Here is a 19616-nt window from a genome sequence, read left to right as displayed (position 1 = left end):
TTGCAGGCACGGTGAGCGTTACACTGCTGGATGCAGAATAACGTGAAGCGTGTGCTGCTCTTCGGGCGTGGTTTAAATAGCCTCCAAAGTAGTCCCAGGTAAGTATTTCTCCCCAGCCCCACCCGAGTAAAAAATAGTCCCTAAGTAAAGTAGTCCCTTCCAAGCCTCTTTTGGCTTGGAGCTCTTGCAGCATGGTCTGCATCACGTAAGTTTGCAGCATGGTCTGCATCATGTAAGTTTGAATCTATGAGCCTATGGTGCCAGGACTGACTCTCCATATGAGCCTGGCGCCATAGACGCCAGAACTGTACCCAAATAGCCCCTAGCAGTGCTTGTTGGGCTTGCTTGGAATGACTTGATGCCTGCTTCCGGGGTTGCTGGACTTGGTCTGGGTTCCCAGGGGTAGGCATCATGACAGCACTCCCCCCCCCCCAAGGCCCCTCCTAAAGTCATTCTTCCCTGTGGTTTCGGTTTGTCTGGGAAATTTCGGTGGAATTTTTTCACCAATCGGCGTGCATGAACATGGTCACCAGATTCCCATGACCTTTCCTGTGGTCCGTAACCTTTCCAGTCGATTAAATAAAAAAGTTTTGACTTTATCAGCTTGGAGTCCAGGATGTTCTTAACTTCAAATTCGGGTTCCCTGTCTACAAGGATGGGGTCTGGTGGCTTGGTTAGTCTTGTCCCTGGTTGCACTGGCTTCAAAAGTGACATGGGGTGAATTTGCATATTAGCAGGTAAGTCCAAATTGACAGCCACCGGGTTGATAATGGCCTTAATAGAGTAAGGTCCCAAATATCTGGGGTTAAAGGTCCGTGTTCCCTTTAGAGGTATATGTTTTGTGGCTAACCATACTTGGTCTCCTATCTGGTTATGTGGAGTATCACCTCTATGCCGATCAGCATCTTTCTTGTATTTTTATTTCGCCTGTTTTAAATGTGCAGTTGCTTCCTTAAAGGCTTGTGTAATCGTAGTGTGCAGATGGTCCACTGCGGGCATTTCTAAGGGTGAGTCAAGGTCTGAGGTTCGAGGATGGTGCCCATATAAGGTATAAAAGGGGCTTTGTCCAGTTCCTGAATGTACTGAATTATTGTATACATATTCGGCGATCCAAAGAATGTCTTTCCAATTACTCTCAGGGCCTCATTACCCGGTAGGCGGTGAGCCATGGCGCTATTAGCGCCATGGCTCATGCCGGTAAAATACCGGCACCGCCTTGGCGGAAAGGGGATTTACCGCCCCATTCCAAGGTTGGAGGGGCGGTAAATCCCCCTTCCGCCATTGCCCTTCCCCATTCCCATTTCTGCCCCATAGGGCTCTATGGGAATGGGGAAGGCGCTAATTACGGCACCGCAATTTTGCGGTGCCGTAATTAGCTCCGAGGTCCCTTAGCGGGTTGGATTTTAACGCCTGCAAAAAGCAGGCGTTAAATCCCCCAACCCGCAAAGGGACCTCGTAGTAAGGCGGTAGGGATTTACCGGTACCGGTATTTTACCGGTACCGGTAAATCCCTACCGCCATCCGTGTAATGAGGCTATCAGTCTGATGTAACATACAATATAGGTATTGTTCGAGAGTCTGGTTGGTCCTCTCCGTTTGACCATCGGTTTCGGGGTGGTGACTGGTCGATAACCTCACATCGATTTGCGCCAATTGACAAACATTTTTTCCAAAAATGTGAAATGAATTGACTGCCCCGGTCAGAGACCAATACGGATGGAAATCCGTGTATGCGAACAATGTTTTCGAGGAACTCCTTGGCCAGGATTGAAGCTGAAGGTAATCCCTTTAAAGGAATAATGTGGGCCATCTTGGAAAAAAGATCCACAATAACTAGAATGGTGTTAAATCCATTGCATGGGGGTAGATCAGTAATAAAGTCTAACGATACTATAAGGTGTGCCATGGTGTAGGCGGAATGCGTAAAGGTTGTAAGAGTCCAGCTGGTTTTTTCTTTTGACTTTTGTTTTGGGCGCAAATGCCACAAGACATCACAAATGATTTAATATCCTTTCGCCAGGTGGGCCACCAGAATTGTCTCTTAATTTTAGCTTCAGTTTTTGCAATAACTGGGTGCCCCTCCATTAGGGTATCATGATAATGGGAAATGACTAGCTCTTGTAGTTCCTTGTGTGGCAGAAATAGCCGCCCTTGGTAATAAGGTAGGTTATTGGTGACAGAGTAGTCTGGGCCTTTCTTTACCCAGTCCTGCAGGGCTGTAGGATCAAAGAGTTGCTGGATCTTTACCTGAATATCCTCTAGTGTCTGTAGAGTAGTCATGCCAAGAATCCTTTGTTCGGAAATTATAGGTACTGGTTCTGGGTTCACTTCTGCCTCTCCCATCCCTATTCGGGATAAGGCATCTGCTTTACCATTCTTACAACCTGGTCGATAGGTTATCACGAAATCGAACTCGGCAAAGAACAATGCCCATCGGAGTTTGTGTGACGATTGGGCCTTGGCTATCTTTAAATACTGTAAGTTCCGGTGATCGGTGATCACAGTAATGGTATGCCTGGCACCGAGAAGATAGTGCAGCCAAGCCTTGAAGGCGGATTTAATGGCTAATAACCCCTTGTCGGTAACCGCATACTTTAACTCGGGTGCCGAGAACTTTCTGGACCAAAATGCTACTGGGTGAAGCTGGCCAGTTTCAGGGTCCTTTTGAGACAGGACAGTTCCCATGGCTAGACTGGATGCATCAGTTTCCACTATGTATGGAAGTTCAGGGCGTGGGTGCTTTAATACAGGTGCAGACGTGAATTTCACTTTCAGCTCTTGGAAGGCATTTTCAGCTTCTTCAGTCCACATAAAGAATTTATTTTTTCGCAAGAGTGCTGTGATGGGATGTACAACATGTGAAAAATCCGGGATGAATCTGCGGTAGAAATTGGCAAAGCCGAGCATGCTATTTACTCCTTTCACTGAACTTGGTGATGGCCACTTAAGGATTGCGTTCACCTTTCACAAGTCCATTCGGACTCCTCTTGGGGTCAGGATAAGCCCAAGGAATTCAACTTCTGTGGCATGAAAAACACATTTTTCCAGTTTTGCATATAGTTTGTGCTGGCGCAATTTCTCAAGGACTGCTCGAACGTGCTTCACATGGTCAGATTCTGAAGAGGAGTATACTAGAATATCATCGATATATACGACAACACAAATGTCAATGAGTTCACAAAGGACATCGATCATGAAGTATTGGAAGGCTGCTGGTGCATTGCGCAACCCGAAAGGCATCACCTGGTATTCAAATAACCCATACTTAGTGCGAAAAGCAGTCTTCCATTCGTCGCCCTCTTTTACACGTACCAGATGGTATGCCCCCGGAGATCTAACTTAGTGTGTATGCAAGCGTCCTTCACTTGGTCTAGTAGTTCAGGGATCAGAGACAATGGGTATCGGTTATTAACAGTTATCTGGTTCAATGCGTGGTAGCCTATGTACGTTCTGAGGTCGCCTTCCTTTTTGGGAACGAAGAACAAAGCTGAAGATGCAGTGGACTTGGATGGGCGAATGAAGCCATTAGCAAGGTACTGGTCTAAGTATTGTCGTAGGTGAAGGTTCTCAGGTTCCGTAAGGGCGTAGATCCTGCTACAAGGGGGTTGTGCATGGGGTATGAGATTGATTTGACAATCGTGCGACCTGTGAGGTGGTAAGGTGTTTGCCTGTTCTTTTTGGAAGACATCCTGGAATTCTTTGTATTCTGGAGGTAGTTGCACGACAGCTGTGGTTACTGTGGCCAGGCCTGCGTTCTGATTTTTCTTTGGGTAACAGGCTTGTGCACAATCCGGGAAGGTTATTCTCTTCTCTCGCCAATCAATACAAGGATTATGTGTTTCCAACCAAGGTATCCCCAATATTATTTGGAACTGTGGGGCTTTGATTAGATCAAACACAATAGTGTCATCTCTTCGGTGGAATGAGTTACAGGCCCAGAGGCAATTTCAGTTCCATCGACTGTGGTGATGACATCTGAGGTGGTTTTTCGGCAGAGAGGTAGATTCATCCTGGAAGCCAATTCGTAGTCCACATAGTTTCCTATGGCCCCGCTATCAATGTATGCCCTTACTGCGTGCATACCCGATGGCTGCCGTGGATCTAAGAGGACCATTGGTATGATGAAATGCGAGGTGTGAGTATCCTTCTTCAAGCTCGGCAAGTGGACCTCTACGCTTGTCGGGCATGGTCGTTTCCCGAGTCTGACTCCATATGGCTTTTATCAGCAGCTCCTACCACCTTCTTGGGTGGTTTTATAGGGCAATCCCGTAGAAAATGCCCAGAAGTTCCACAATATAGACACAATTGCATTTGCCGTCTCCTTTCTCTTTCCTTCTGGGTTAAGGGTCCTTTAACTCCTCTGATTTGCATGGGTTCTGAAGCATCTGCTCCTTTGGGGTTAGCGTGGGTTTTGACCAACACCCGATTCTCAAACTTGGCTCGATCAGCCTTTCTGTTCTGAAGTCTGTGATCTAACTGGACCACTAAGTCTATATATTCAGCGTAGTCTTGAGGTGGGTTCACGACTTGAGCCAAGACATCCTTGAGTTCTCCTCGAAGCCCTCGATGAAATAACGTGATTTGTTTTACCTCAGGCCATCCAGTTTCCACTATCAACCTATTAAAGGTCGCAAAGTAAGATAGAAGGTCCTGGTTACCCTGTCGTCGGGACAAAAGTTCGTTATCCAGGGCCTGTCCTTGGGAGTGCCGGGCAAATAGTCTTCCCATGCTTAATTGAAAGCCCTGAAAATCCCGAAGAATTGGGTCATCCTGAGTAACTAGTGGAATCGACCAATCAGCTGCACTGCCGCTGAGATATGACAATACAAAGGCTACCTTGGCTTGATCGTTTGGGAAGGCTCCAGGTCTGCATAAAAAGTGCAAGCGGCATTGGTTCATAAACACAGCAAACCTTTTGGGATCTCCGGCAAAGCGTTCGGGCGGAGCTAATGGAATATTTCCTGGTAGGTTTATTTGCACAGGGTTACTCGATGACACAGGAGCTGGATTTCCCCCGGGATCTGGTAGGGGTGCTTGTCCAGCATGGCTTTGCAGTAGTTGCCTAGCAAGGTCATCAGTTCGCTCCTTTGACAAAATCAGTTCTCTCCTAAGAGCATTGGTTTCTTGACGGGCGGAATGCACTTCAGCCCTCAGTTCCCTTAGTAATTGGGCCAATTGGTCAGTTTCTGAGGTATCCATAATGCCCGGGTGGGAATTTGTGGTTAGGCTTGGCGTTCTGTTACGCTCACCTGGCTCCCACAGGGGCGTCGATCTGAACTGGACAGCTGCGGTCTCCACCAATGTGACACGTAGTGCCGAGATGACGGACTGGCCTGGCCCACCTAGCTTCGTTTGCTTGGCCCGGAGGAATATTCTTTTGCAAATGGAGAAAGGGAATTAACCACCCGTGGAGTTGAGCGTTAACCTTCCCTTCCCCCTCTCCCGCTGTTCTCCCCACTGATCACCTTTGTTGTTCCCTCTTATAGTCTCACCTGATGGTTTGGAAAGATGAGCTCTCCATCCTGCATTGAGCGCAGGGGCGCGTAGATAACCAGTTACTTCACTGGCTCAAAGGAATTGATGAGTTCCAGAACAATATTGGCTCTGAGATTCCCGGCAAGACGCCATAAGTATGTAGTTCGTAAGAGTTCAAATGTCTGACTTTCACTCTTGTTCGATTCCTTGCAGGTTGCAGCTTGACCCTAGCGAAGAGTTCCTCGTGGCAACAGGTAATGTTCAGGTAAGGATTTGTATTATCCAACACAGTTCGATAAAATAATGTCAATATGTAACCTGTTGCTTTCTCCCTTATTCAGGCGCTGAGAGAAAGTATGAAGTCTCCGGGAATAATGCCTCCGGCGGTAAAATCAGGTAAGTCTATTGTGGTGAGGAGGTTTCCCCTTGTTTGTCCCTTTGTTTCACCTTGCTGTCCTTTTGTTGCCCCTTGGGGGCCGGGGTTCGACGAGGATGCAGTGGAAGCTGCGCCGACCCGTGAAGAGGAATAGTACCCCCGGTGGTAAAATCAGGTAAGTCATTCCCTTGGCTCCCTTGCTGTTCTTGTCTTCCCCTTAGGTGCCGGAGTGCGGCGGGAACATGCAGAAGGATGCGGTGGAATGTGAAGATGCTGCGAAGGCTGGTGAGTTCAGCTCGGCGCTGCAGCAGGCGAGGTGACACGCATAAAATAACTTCTTTCTTCCAGCTCGAAGGTGCGATGGATCGGGAATTCGGGTAAGGATCAAAGGTATTGCTCATGTTCTAACCTTTTCTCCTTCTTTCTCCCTTTTTCTAGGAGCTCCAGACTCGAGGCGGGCGTGGCAGAAGACTGGATGCAAACTTGCAGGCACGGTGAGCGTTACGCTGCTGGATGCAGAATAACGCAAAGCGTGTGCTGCTCTTCGGGCGTGGTTTAAATAGCCTCCAAAGTAGTCCCAGGTAAGTATTCCTCCCCAGCCCCACCCGAGTAAAAAATAGTCCCTAAGTAAAGTAGTCCCTTCCAAGCCTCCCTTGGCTTGGAGCGCCTGCAGCATGGTCTGCATCAGGTAAGTTTGCAGCATGGTCTGCATCAGGTAAGTTTTAATCTATGAGCCTCTCTCCATATGAGCCTGGCGCCATAGACGCCAGGACTGCATCCAATTAGCCCCTAGCAGGGGTTGTTGGGCTTGCTTGGAATGACTTGATGCCTGCTTCCGGGGTTGCTGGACTTAGTCTGGGTCCCCGGTGGTAGGCATCATGACAGGCAGTTGTTGCCATGATCTAGGTGATGTGTAGTTATTCGTATCCTTTGATCCTGTCACCTTTGGAACCAGACTCTTAATGATCTGCCATTCCACACTTGATGTCCCCATGCTGCCATGCTACACTTCTGTGGTGGTGTACGAGTGAAATTCTGTATATTGGCTTCATGTGATTCCTTTGTACGCACTCATGGACGCATGTCTGTTGTGATGCTGTTCAGCGGTCTTTTGCATTGGCCATACTAACAGCATGTCACTGCATTGTGTTGCAGAGGGTATGGTCTGATGATGTGCAGTGTACATGTGGATGGATGTGGTATGGTTGCAGTACTGGTTTGTTGTCATTGTTGTGCAGCTTACGTCTTGCATATTGGTTTCCGGTGTCAGGTTCAGTCTGAGCTGCTTTGGGGCACAGTGTATTGCAGTATGGGCATTGTTCAGTCTCTCAACTAATCTCACCCAGGTGAAGTATGCATCTCTCCCTCCCCCATCTCACCCAGGTGAAGTATGCATCTCTCCCGCCAATCTCACCCAGGTGAAGTTTGCACCCCCCCCCAATCTCACCCAGGTGAAGTATGCATCTCCCCCCCAATCATCTCCCCACATCACACTGCCATGTGCTTGCCATGCAACTCACCGAGTAGCCTGGAACGTTGTCCAGCATGTCGCTCCATGTAGCATGGTATCGTAGAGTTCTGCAGAACCATTGAATCATGGGTTGATCCGGGAAATCGGGCACAGCAATGTGTGATGATCTTGTTTTAATCACATACCATTTGCACGTTAATGGAGTGGTATAGCTTATGGTTGCGGTACACTACCCCCATGGCATGTGGGACCACCAATTCCACATGGGTGCAGTCGAGGGCACCAGTGCAACTTGGGATGCCTGCCAGTGAATGAAAGCCAACTTTGGTGTTGGAGATCTCCTCGGCAGTCCGTGTAGGGATATGTGGTCACTTGTGTGCTTCATGAGGGCATCGAGCACTTGGTTCAGCGTGCGTGAGAATAATGGTTGTGATATGCCATGCATCTTCCCTACCGGGTGGTGGTAGGTGCCTGTGGCCAGGAAGTGGAGCACAGACACCACCTTAAGTAGAGGGGGGATGGCGGTACTGATGTCTATGAGGCTGACGATGTTGTTGTGTATCATGTCCACAATGGTGGTGATGGTGTCCCGGTCTAGATGGTACAGGGTGTGGATCTGCTCACGGGTTAGGTTGAATGGACTGGCTCTGATTCGAGGGATTGGGGCTGCCTCTGTGGTACAACAGCCTGCACTGGTGGGGCATGCTGTGCCTGTCTCACCCTCCTTCTCCTCCTGCGTCTCCTCTGTGCTGCCTGTTGTTGTTGTTGCTGGTATAGCAATGCAAGCATGTCCTCCAGCCCCAGTATTGCTACTGGTATTGGAATCATTTTGGTGTGTGAATGGGTGTGGGTAGGGGTGTGGTGTGCTCCTTTTGTGCTGGCCCAGTCTACATTGCCTCCACCTGTGCTGATTGTGTGCATCTGTGGCAGTTGAGAACACTGTACATGGCCGTTTACGGGTGGTTCGCGATGCCGGTATGGCCGCCATGCCGGTATCCACTTTTAGCGCCTTCTTCATGCCGCTATTTGCATGTCCGCCTGACTTGTGATGTGCTCCTGTTTATGTCATGCCGCTATTGCCGGCATGACGTGTCGCGTGCCCGTGCCCATGCCACTATTAGAGGCACTGTTATTTACGGTGGGGCTAATAGCGGTTGGCGGGTCGTAATAGCCCGGAGCAGTAAGCGATGCCGGTAATCCTTTACCGGCATCGTTTTTCCCTTACCTCGTAATGAGGCCCAATGTATCTTAAAATAAATCTTTACAAGACTACTGCCCACATTTTAAAATGGATTTATTGCCACGGCTACAAAAGACGTATGCGCGGTTCAACACGGCAACGACTGGGGGGTTTTACCCGCGGCTTCCACAGGGGATAACGGTGGCTATAATTAAATACATAAGGATGTGTTGTTTTTTTTAACATACATTGGGCCTCATTACGAGGCTTGCGCTGACGGAATGAAGTTGGCCGGTACGGGACCGTCACCCTTCATTCCGTCAGGGCTGATTACGAGGTTCCCTTTGCGGGACCAGGATCAGACGCCTGGTAAAACCAGACGCCTTTTCTGGGTCCCGTGAGGGGAAGAGTGAGGTAACAACGGGACACTTGTAATGTGCCCGTTGCTACCACCCTCCCCATTCCCATTTGAGCCCTATGGGGGCTCAAATGGGAAAGGGGAATGGTTCCTGCAAGGAGGTTTTACCGGCTCCTCCTACGTCGGAATGACCCGGAAAGTCCCCATTGCAGAAACCCGGTAATGGAGCCCGGTTTGGAGGCAGCCATGGAGCTAATCGCTCCATGGCTGCCTCCAAACTCGTAATGAGGCCCATTGTATTGAAAGGATCAATTAAAGGTCTTTGATCCATATATACAGTATGTGTCATGCGGAAAAGTTTCCTTTGGTCATTATGGCACCGTTGGAGACGCATTGCTTCTGCCTGGTTACAGCCTCCCAAGATGGCGCCTTCTGGTGATTGCAGCGCTACAGTCATTCAGGAACCACATGGTCGCTTGGCTCCGCCCCTGTCCAGGAGAAGGCTTTTCTGGCTGCAGAATACGGAATGTACTGCATTGCTACTGCTATTAGTGAACGCTCTGTAAGTTCGAAGCTGTCTTATGAATCCTCTATCCTTACCTATTGCTTGTGCCCTATCCCTCTTTTTCTTCCTTAGATGCACTCCATTTGCATTGCCTCTATTTGCTTCCCAGATAGCGAGTTCGATCGTTCGTCCTCCTTCAGGTAAGGAGCCCTTGTTTGGTTGCCATAGCAACATTGTGGTTACTCTCGCGTTCTGAAGACTTCTCGCTTCTATCATGTAGCAACATACAGGGAACAGCGAGGAGCCGTATCGCATGACCCCCAGGTTTCATTACGATACTGACGTGAATCTCTCCCTCCTTGGCAGAACGCCTGATACACGGCAAGCCAATCTCTCCCTCCTCTGTGAAGCGCTTGACACACAGCAAGATTTTCGACCCCGCCTTGATCATTACCATAAAGCACAGATAACGCCACCACAGGGTAGGTAGTGTTACGGTATTCTACCATTCTCTCTCTCTCTCTGCTATCAAGGTCTTCATTCTCATTTCTTGCATCAACAGAGGTTTTGGCAGAATTCCATCCAACCTTAGTCCGGAATACATATTCATTCTTCTCTCTGGTATTCGAATATAGAGGTACTAATTATTCCCTTCAGGCAGGTCCTTCCTGTCGTCTGCTCATTTTGGGTACTCATTCTATCCTGCTCTTTTCATCCTATTGCAGCACCCTCTCACTCGTGACTTCCATTGAGGCTGCCTACACTCGTCAAGAGGATGGACCTGCTGCCAGCAAAGGAACCTGAGCTTCCAGGGATCACGCACAGGGTTTTCTTCCCCAGAGGGTTTCCCTTGGAGTCCAATCCCTCATAGCAGAAGTTAAGGCATTAAAACAAGAAAACGCAGCACAACATGCAACACATGACCGTTCCCCACAAAGCTCTGAAATCCCTCCAGGACCACTTCCGTGTGGTCGATTCAATGGTAATCCTCACAGGCTGAAGGAATTTATTGAGTCCTGCATGATACAGTTTACGTTTAAGTCAGTCTTTTTTCCTAAGGATCGTGATAGGGTAGTTCATATGATCTCCCATTTGACAGGGCTAGTATTGGCCTGGGCCACCTCTCTAGTAACCTCTAACAACCCCATATTGGATGCTTACCCTGCCTTTGTGAACAGTCTAAAGTCTGTGTTCGGTCGACAAGAGGTCACTGTAGACTCACAGGAATGATTGCTAGACTTTAAACAGGGTAGACAAGACCTACTTTCCTATATTACGTCCTTTAAACAGATGGCCACTGACACCTCTTGGGCAGACGAGGGGTTAATTACTTTCTTCCACAGAGGACTTACTGAGGAATTGAAGGACAAGGTTTTGCGTGTACCTCGTCCCCCTAATCTTGCTGAGATGATTGCTTTAACTATGCAGTTGGATTATCGCATACGTGAACGCCAGACAGAAAGAAGGAGACACTATAGCCCTCGTCTCCCCTTCAAAACTACCCATCCAATCAGTAAACCCTCCACTTCTGGGAGAACAATATCCCTCGAGGAACCCATGCAATTGGGTTTGGCTCGAGGTCCCTTGATTCCAGAAGAACATGCTCAGAGGATGTTGATAGGACTAAGTATGTACTGTGGTGACAACACCCATATCCTATGCGATTGTCCAATGGCCCCTCCCAGGAGATCAGGAACCGCAAGCATCCGACCATAATGGGAACCACGGTTCAGAGATATTTAGGGGACAGGGACGTCATTTAGGGGCAGCCAGGGGCTGTAACTGAGAATATTGAATAAGAATATTGTCTAGCTGAATGGCTCACCCATGGGGCCATCGGATTCCCTCCACCCTATCTCACGGTTCGGGAGTCCGCGACACCCACTGTCCTCAACCAAATTCAGGAAATCCCTGAGGTCTCCATTGCTACCCCTACAAAAAAAATTAGAGAAACATTTTTTTTTAATTATTAAATCCAAGCTCCTGGGCTATGGCCAGCACCATGTGGCTCTTTGCTTCTGTAGTGTCTGGCTTTTTTGTTCAGGCCTCTTAAAAAAATAACAGACCAAAAAGAACAGGGTTTCCACAAGTCTAACACTTTCAGCAGTGCCTCTAAATAAGAAGGAATAGGAATGCCAAATAATTTGTCTTTCTGGAATTCTATACAATAATTGCTAGACTCATGAAAGGTTTATTTCTGGCACACTTCAGGGGGTGAGTCACTGATTTGGTCTGTTCTTAAACACCTCATCTCAGCCTTTCATCCTTCTGAGGTCGATAAATGAGTACTAACACAGGTTGCGTGATATTGTATGTATATTTGTTCTATGTAAAGAGCTCAAGTGTAAGTGCTATATAATAAAACATCATTAACATTTGGCCATGGACGTTTGCTTTGCATTCACAGTAATTTGGTAATATGGGCCTATACACACTGATCTTAATGATACATATGGCGATCCATTCTTGTATGAAATGTATATCACATTATACTGATGTGATATAACCCTATTTTTCGTACTGTACTTAGGAACAATGCTATGTGATACCACTTCCTGTTTTGTCAAGGGGTGAAAGGTCGTGTTCCATCACTTCCTGTGATATCACTTGGGCACGGGGTCAAATGACATCACTTCCTGTGATATCATCAGACATCAAGGGTCGTCGCTGTCACTTCCGTGGCCCCTCACATTTTGGTGAAATGACGTCCCTGTTAGAGGGTTCCCCAGTCCATCACATTCCTGTTCCTCCCTCCAACCATCCTGATCCTGTTATGCTAGTTATACTTGTCTCTTTTTCTTGGGGTAACACAGAAGTCACACATGTGGCAGCTTTGATTGACAGTGGGGCTGCGGGCAGTTTTATGGACGATAAGTGGGCTGTCCTGCATGGTGTTCCCCGTTCCCCCAAGACAATTGCTATTCCAGTCGAAAGTGTCGACGGTAGCCCCTTGACTTCGGGACCCATCGTGGAACATACACAAGTTCTGGAGATGTTGATGTCCTCTCACAAGGAGCATATTGTATTAGACTTAATCAAGACTTCTGGGGTTGCCGTGATTGTGGATTCATAATTCTTATATTAATTGGACAGCAGGCACCTTCTTTTTAGGGTAAGAATATTGTCTAGCTGTATGGCTCACCCATGGGGCCATCGGATTCCCTCCACCCTATCTCACGGTTCGGGAGTCCGCGACACCCACTGTCCTCAACCAAATTCAGGAAATCCCAGTACCCTACCTTCCTTACCAGGATGTATATTCTGTCTCAGAATACTCTGAGCTACCTCCCCATCGCAGGGACAACTGCATAATAGAACTTGTACCGGATCAGCCGTTGCCTTTTGAGAGGATGTACATTCTATCGACCACAGAGAAGGAGGTACTGCGTGACCATCTACAGACCAATCTCCGTAACGGTCTCATGCTAGAATCTACATCACCAGCTGGGGCATCTCTCTTTTTTATTCCGAAGAAGAACACCAGTGAACTTTTCCCCTGCATTGATTACTGTGGGCTCTACAAAATCACTATCTCTGACAGATATCCAATGCCTCTTATACCGGACATTCTTGAGGCTGTTAAACATTTTGCTATCTACACTAAGGTGGACCTGCGAGGAGCATACCATCTTATCAGGATAAGGCTGGTGGATGAGTGGAAGACCGCCTTTCGAACCCCGTTCGGAAATTTCGAAACATGCTCAGCACAGAGAGGAAAAAGCAATGAAAGAAAGTCATGAAGATGTGCATCGGTATGCTTAATCTTCGCCTTAACTCCATGGAAGAACCAGTGTGCCCAGAAAGCTGTCATTGACAGCAAAGACGTTCAGTGCGTTTCTATTGAAAGCTGTTGCAGATGGAAGCTTCCAATAAACCACCCCAAACTTTTGCAACCTCTAATTTTATTTCACACCACATCCGATTCCATTACAACAATGTGGAGGAATCCTATAGGAAGGGTAATGGCCATCAAAATGTACAAACCTATGGCCTATAATCTGCGCACAGTTATCTATTGTAGAAAAGCACGTCTGCGTCCCACTCTTCCACTTCTATTACTTCTTCTGTTCCAGCCACCTCCACCCAACCTCCTCACATACTTCCGATAGCCAATATGCACAACTGCAAAGTAATGTGTTTGAAATATGAAAACTGCATCATGGTGTGAGATCACACCCTACATGGTTACAGAGAAGAGCTATTTTAGAACACTAAGGCAATTGCTGCCACTACAAAAAAATATATATTTTTTTCAGTGGAAATTTCTTTTATTCCCTTATTTTACAATCCTAAAAACAGAAAAAAGCTAATGAAAAGAGTAACCACAACAAACCCATACTTCAAATATTAATTGTGTATTGAAATTCCATTGCTGAAGCCCAGTGCTTCTGTATTTATTGGGGCAATTTGCACCAGAAAAACCATTCTATTTCTTATTTACATTATAGAAGTTTGCACAACTAATACCATTCCTATATTCTTTATGAGGTATCTTTAAAAATAGAACCAAACAAACATATTTTTCATCAAATTAAACACTAGGTTTCACAAAATAACAAACAACACATGAAAACAATATATTTTCTCTTATTACCACACAGTAATACACTTCAGCATAAAACATCTTTTTAAAGCATAAAGTAGACATTTTCAAATCATCCTAAAAAAACTTTGTAATAAACACCAGAAGAGATTATAAAAACATTGTAAATAAAATCATATTTTTACTGCTACGAGATCATTCTTTTTTTTAGTGCAGGAAGTATACTTAGTGAGTCTACATCATGCACCTCACTAAAATACATTTTCTTATCTAATAAACAACGTCCAACAATTGTTCCCACCCTTTTTCTACATATACAGCAGTGCCACTTCATTGGTAAGAAATACAGTAAGATACAAAAAAATCACAAAGCCCCATTATCAACATATTATCTAATAAAACTTTCAACAAAACAATGACAAACAACTGATAAATGGCAATAATATTTTATCACAGGTAACATGAACTGCAAAGTGTGAGAAATGTAGACAACATGGTGGGTTTTATACTTTCCAAAATCAAAAGCAGAAAAAGAGTACTATATTATAAGAAAACTAATAAAATGGCTGACACATATTCACTGCAACCTATCACAAAGAAATACATATTTACAACATTAACACTAGCCAATTACAAACACTGAAACACAAACAAAAACATGCCAAGCATCTCTAGTAGCCGTGGCTTTTCAACACAGCTACAAATCTTGCCTTGTAGCTGTGGCTACAAGTACATTTTCTACAAACTGAAAATCAAACTAAGCCAACTTTCAAAACTTCAAATAAGACAAGGGAATACCTAAGCACATAAAATTCAAAAACACAGATACAATTCTGACCTGTATCATCCACATAAAATTATGATTATTGCACAGAAAATATATGGTCCAATAGAAGCGGCTATAACAAAAGCCGCGTCTACCACAACAACCAATGAAAAATCAAAAAGCATTGACGTGCCCTGCATGTGCTCATTATAGCCGCGGTTATAGAGAACCTCACTGGTTTGGCTTTTATTAATTACATGCCACTAAGACACGTCCACAAACACTCAATGTGCAATTTGCTGGTGTGTAGCCTTGGCTGCACAGGGTACCACTTTTAGCCACTTGTAGCAACACCACGCACCAGGTGGGAGCAGGGTAGCCATGGTTAAACATGCAAGCTGTTGCTGTAACTAGGCATGATCCTCAAAACACGAATCACTCCCTTTTTGTATAGCCATGGTTGTAAGATTCTTTTATATAAAACCCTCTCGTAGCCACAAGTATCACACGTCCACAAACACTCGACGTACCATTTGCTGGTATATAGCTGCAGCTGCACAGGGTACCACTTTTATCCACGGGTAGCAACGCAGCGCAATAGGTGTGTGTTGGGTAGCCGTGGTTATTAGATTTTTATAAAAAATGTGAGTATGAAATCGAAATGCTGAAAGAGTAAGTAGTGATACAATTGTAGTTCAAATATGTCATTACAGAATATGATGGCTCATGAAGTTATTTAAAGTGGATGATGAAAAGAAAAGCACAGAATGCATAGTAGTTAGGGTACAGAACATGGGGTTAACTTGGCTGCATGCAAACAAGTTCATATACATTAGTATCCTTCTATCTGTAAAAAATAAGAAAATGCAATTAGTTAAAGAACAATTCAACACATTTCTGACCCTCATATATAGTGCAATAAATACACAAAATAAGATACAACAGTGGTGCACAGTACACTGTTGTTCATATTAATCATTGGGTGAAGAAAAACAACTTGGATTAAAAAAAAAATACTTCCTTTTTTTACTTACATGTGGTCTTTCCTCTTCACTGGTGCTGTGAGTGGTGGTTGTGCAGAATCAATCAGCACACATTAAAGGTGCTGCCACCAACAGCCACAATCGCACAACAAGACACACTAGTGCTTTAAAAACAAATCTTTTCCCAATGTTTCAGTTATGAGAAAATGTGCGGTCTCTGCCACAATTGGCTTCTTCCAGGAGATGCCACACTAGCCCAATGAGAAATGACTCTCTCCAAACATAATATACATTGCCATTACTAATTCACTAACACAATAGGGGTACAATAAAAATATAAAAACAGTTACTATAATCAATAAACATACTATATAAACTGAATGAGAACAAACAAGGGATGTGTCATGGCCACTGGACAAAGGCCCCTGTTTGTACCATTTTTTCTGTGCAAAAATGGACCCAGTCCTGGCGCCTCTGGCACCAGGCTCATTCAAAAGTGTGTTTGGCACACTTTATTCCTAAGGCACATGCATCCAGGCCAGGCGTGGCCATAGGAGAACATTGGGGAGCATGTGCAAGAACCTCTGGGAGCGGCAAGGTGGAGCCACAAGGCGGGGCCAAAGGGAGGGGCTGAGGTCAGCCTATTTAAGGCCAACCCGCCTGCATCCTAGCGCCTCGCGTTAGTTTGTTTTCTGCAGCGTAACACTTACCACCGCCTGCAGAGTCCTTACCTGTTTTCCAGCTCATCACCTCGAAGCGTGTCTTACCCGGATCCAGCTACACCATCGCTGAAAGCGCATCTTACCTGGCTCCAGCTACACCATCGCTGAAAGCACATTTTACCTCGGTCCGGCTACACCATCGTTGAAAGCGAATTACCTGGCTCAAGCTACACCATCGCTGAAAGCGCATCTTGCCTGGGTCCGGCTGCACCATCGCTGAAAGCGCATTACCTGGCTCCAGCTACACCATCACCTGCAGCGCATCGCATTTTACCTGGTTCCATAGTCATCGGAGTTGGAGCGCATCCTTACCTGTTTCATACATCCAGCTACGCGGGAGCTTCTTCCATCCATCCTCTTCACGGAGTCTTCCATCCTGCAACCGCGGACAGGCCTTTGGACACCTGCTTCCCGTTTGACCTCACCAGGCCATCCCTGCAAGAGAAAAGAACACACAAGGTTAGGAACTGCATAAATAACTTACGCTTGGCCGCGCAACACCTGAGTCTTGCGTGCTACCCTGAAAGCCAATTTACCACCTACGTGGGATCTTCGCCATTCTCTTGGGCTTCATTGGGGCTCGCTCTAAACACAGCGACTCTGTGCAGTCATCTTCACACCTATAGGGGAGAGAAAAGACATTGCAAGAATTACGAACTATAATCACGGCAAAAGACATTGCAATAATTACAAACTATTATAATGGCAAAAACGCATTAGAACATGAACAATAATCATTGTTAAAAGACTCTTACCTTCCAAGTGGTTGGTTGCAGACGGCCTGGGCCGCCACATCCACGGACCAGTGAAGCAACTAGGTCCATCCAAGGTGCCCCTGCTAATGAAAAGCAGGACGGAGAGCTCATCCTTACAACAAAATCAGGTGAGCGTACATGAGCAAACGATTGCTCATCTCGTTTTGGAATGAAGGGTTCGGGGGGAATTGTGATACCACCACACCATTCTCATTGCCTCTCGTATTCCCTCAGAGGCAGTACCAGCAACCGGAGCAGGCAACATTGCAGCAGCTGGGGGAGAGACCCGATCCAGGGGAGCCAAGTCCAGGGAGGGCTCCAACCGTGCCCGAACTTCCCCGCAGAGACCAGGTGAGCGTAACAGAAAATGAAGCCTCTCTGAATCTCTGCCTGGGTGTTATTGAGACCTCGGAAACTGACCAGTTGGCCCAACTAATGGGGGAGCTGCGGGCTGAAGTGCATGCCTCTAGGCAAGAGACCAACGACTTGAGGGGAGACCTTATTGTAGCCCGTGAACGGACAGATGATTTGGCAAGACAAATGCTTCAGGCACACGCAGGGCAGGTTACATTACCCAAGATTGCACCAACTCCTTTGCCGCAGCCATCACCACCAGCGCAAGTGGTGCTTCCAGGGGCAGTTCCACTGGCCCCGCCAGAGCGTTTCACCGGCGACCCCAACAAATATGCCATATTCATGAACCAGTGCCGTCTTCATTTTTTTTGTCGTCCTGGGGCCTTCCCTAACGATAGCGCCAGAGTTGCATTTGTACTTTCATATATGGGAGGCAGCACAGCTTACTGTTCCATACCATTAGTAAATCAGGATGATCCAATACTTTGAGATTTTGGGGAATTCCAACGGGAATTGGAAAAATTGTTTGCCAGACACACCCAAGGACAAGCCTTAGATAACAAATTGTTGTCTCTCAGACAAGGAAGCCACGATTTGTTGACTTATATTGCCACCTTCAATCAACTCGTAGCACAGACTAATTGGCCTGAGGAGAAAAGGACCACACTGTTTTACCGGGGGCTACGTGGTGAGCTAAAAGATGTGTTAGCTCAAGTAGTCAATCTTCCCGAGTGTTGTGCAAAGTTTATCAATCTGACGGTACAATTGGACTATAGGTTACAGGACCGAAAAATGGACCGCACGAGAACCGAAGGGAGGTCGGTTTACATGTGACCCCGAGATCACCAAACCAAGGCTCATGAACCCACTGAGCCCATGCAGATTGGGGGATTATGAGCCCCTATTTCCAAGGCTGAAAGTGAAAAAAGGAGGCAGCAACAACTGTGTTTATATTGCTGAAAAGCTGGACATTTCCTCTGTGATTGCCAGACAAACCCCCTAAGAAAATAGTAGGCGCCACAGACAACGACAACGACGAGAAGGAACTGAATCTGGAAAACTCTGATGTCCAGCAAGTGTAGGGGTCCACTTGTCGAGCGGAATAAAGAAAGTTGTACAGACCTCACACCTGGTCATCCCGGTACTATTGATCCACCACCAACAACCATCAAAGGTGCATGCTCTAGAAGCCTACATTGATAGTGAAGTGGTGGGAAACTACATCAATCAGAATCTGGCCACCAGGATAGGCCTTCCTTTCCAACAAAAACTATAATCGGAAAACGTCACTGCAGTGGATGGCTCTCAGTTATCCTACAGCCCAGTAATGCGACATACCGACAAAGTGATGCTAATGTTTCAGGATGGTCATCAGGAACACATCTCTTTCAATCTTATTGGGGCCCCCCAGTTCCAAATGATCCTAGGAATGCGTGGCTAGAAGCCCATAACCCTAGTATTGACTGGCAAACAAAGGAGCTGACCTTTCCTCAAGAATGTGCAAAGAGTTGCTACCACAGAGACGTGAGGAATCTACAACTCAAGGCGAAACCAATCCTAGGAATCTCTGGTTCATTACCCCCCCGAATATCAGGACTATCTGGATGTGTTCCAAAAGGAACAAGCAAGCACCCTGCCTCTACACAGACCTTACGACTGTCAAATCGACCTGGTTCCTGGAGCGCAAATCCCTTGCAGTCGAATTCATGCTCTGACTGAGCAAGAAAATCAGCACCTGAGGACGTACCTAGACCAGTAACTAGCCAACGGATTCATCCGCCCATCCAAGTCTCCCGCCTCCTCAGCTCTCTTCTTCGTACCAAAGAAGGAAGGGGACCTCAGAACTTGTATAGATTATAGGGCATTGAACCAGATCACCGTCTAGAATAGATACCCTCTGCTGCTCATTCTCAAGCTACTAGATCAGGTGAAGAATACTCAAATCTATACAAAATTGGACCTACGAGGAGCTTACCATTTGGTAAGGGTAAAACAAATGGAAAACCGCATTCCAAACCAAATACGGGCTCTTCGAATATATCAAGTTATGCCCCTAGGGTTATGCAACACTCCAGCAGCATTCCAGTTCTTCATGAACAATGTACTTCACAAATTGTTGAATGTTTGC

This window comes from Ambystoma mexicanum, chromosome 2p, assembly GCF_040938575.1.
Source record: "Ambystoma mexicanum isolate Mex_15411 chromosome 2p, UKY_AmexF1_1, whole genome shotgun sequence".
Classification (NCBI taxonomy): Eukaryota; Metazoa; Chordata; class Amphibia; order Caudata; family Ambystomatidae; genus Ambystoma; species Ambystoma mexicanum.
The sequence above is the reverse complement of the archived record's forward strand: the minus strand, read 5'-3'. Positions refer to the sequence as shown.